Below are 2277 nucleotides of genomic sequence, written 5' to 3' on the forward strand. Positions count from 1 at the left end.
AATCACGCAAGGATTTGTTCTCAGCTATATATTTCCAAACCCTTGTTACTGATCCCTCTTCGCGGGGGTTATCCATTTTGGCATATTGTTCTTTCATAGTGTATGCAAAATGAGCTGATTGCTCTCGAAGATGAGTTTCATCTAATATTCCATTTATAGTTACTCCATTAAATTCTCTAGATATGTAAAATTGTTTTACCAAAGTTAGTAGCTTACTTTGAAAATCGGATGCACTGTTGAGGCTCCAATAATGATGAAACATAATAGACATGGCTTCGAGTAGGTTGTCAGGAGGGAATCTGCTTCTAATTTGTGAGGAAAGATCATATGAAATTTTCTTCACAGAAGTAGTTACAGTCTCAACAATCTTGTCGAAATCTTCCTTTGTAACTCTTGCTAGTTTCTTCTTGGGGCGCTTTCCTGGTTCCTTGGGTTCGACCATGGCATAGAAGTGCATTGGTATCTCAACTCCCCGTACATTGGCACTTACCTCACCATCTGCACCGATTTGTAAAAAGTTATCAGGATTGTTCAAATCTGTGAGTGTCCGCCGCATAACAAATTTTTCATTACATAGTGTTGGTTGATTTCGATAGAGATTGTCGAGGGTCAGGCATGTCATCTTATGCAGCGTAGCATATTCTACAATATACAAAGCTCTTTTTTGGGCAGCCTTCATAATATTCCTCATTTCCTCTAGCATGGGTAGAAGAGCTGCTAAAGTTAAGAGTGTCTCTAAATTATTTAACCTGCCAAGAAGTTCAGGAAATTTTGGTTGATCTGATTCGTCACGAGTTGTGTGAAATAGTCCAATCAAGGATGGATATTCTGAAAACACTCGATGCGTTGGACCATCCAAAGAGATCCATCTGGTATCATTATCCTTGAGAAGCTTGTTCCCATCAGTTAATCCATCAGCAAAAATTTGAAATTCCATAAATCACTTGGGACTTCGAAAAAAGTGTGAGTAGAGCTCTCTGATTAAAATTTCAATTTTTTTAACCGAAGCAAACTTGCTCACAATTCCAAAAGCTAGATTCATTCTATGAGCCATGCAGTGAATTGTAGTAATGTATGGTGCAAATGAAGTTTCAATCTTTGTACAAAGTTCATTCCTGTGACCTTGCATTACTGAAGCTCCATCTTCTCCAACACAAACCAATTTTTTGGCTACCGTCATGTCATCCATACCTCCATATTCAATTAAACTTCTCTTTACTAGTTGAAATAAATTTTCCGCTGTCGCACTCTCCTTCATTTTAGCAACAGATAGTAGATGAGGTTGGCGGGTATGATTCTCTACAGTATAAACATGCATGCATACCCATGAAGTATTGTCTATTGTGGTAACTTCATCTAAAGAAAATGCAATGAAGTTTGACAATCTTATTTTTTCCTATACATCTTTTTCAACCTCAGCAAGACAACTTGCCCATTCCCATCCACTATTTTTCTGACCAGTGTCTATTAGGATAGTTAGGAACTTTCAAGAAGTGTAATAAACCACTAATTGATGGGAAATCTATCATAGCACACCCTCTCCTCAAACTATGAAAAACAACGCTTAACTGAACAACTTTTCCCAGTTGTTCTATTTGCATTGCTTTTCCAAAAACAACTTCAATAGAACCTTTAACTTCAGCAAGCTTCGTCTGTAATTTCTCATGAAAATAATACTCTTCGGCATTCCTCACATGCTTACATTCATCCTTTGTTTTCCATCTTGTCACTGATTTTTCAACCCCGTCTATCATTTGTTTTTCATAAACTTTACCCATATGCTTTTCTATGGTGTCAAATTTTAGCTGCAACCTAATTTCCTTGTTATGTTTCCAAGTGCAAATCTTACACCTACATTTTATTGGAGGCTCACCTTCAATTGGATTCTCGACTGGTTCAATGAATGGATACTTTGATGCCCAATTAATTTAAAAATTCCTCACTGACATATCCCACTCCCGATCCTTTTTTGATTGTGGTTCACCCTTTTTTGATATGGTTTTTTTTCCCCTTCCATGCATTATCATCAATGGCAATATCACCCAAGTCGATTATATCATTTCGGCTAACTTGGGTATCTATCAGATAATCTTCTTCAAGATCATCTTGATCTGAGATATCAGGTTAGCCATCGTCTTCAATGCCAAAGTACGAAGATAATTTTGTACTTGTACTTGTGATGATGTACCTTCTTGATTTTCACATCCAATGCCAAAGTACGAAGACAACGTTCTAATTTTTGTTGGCCTCTCTGGGCCTTCCCCACATTCAGGTTTC

Source organism: Cryptomeria japonica, chromosome 7 (assembly GCF_030272615.1).
Source record: "Cryptomeria japonica chromosome 7, Sugi_1.0, whole genome shotgun sequence".
Lineage (NCBI taxonomy): Eukaryota > Viridiplantae > Streptophyta > Pinopsida > Cupressales > Cupressaceae > Cryptomeria > Cryptomeria japonica.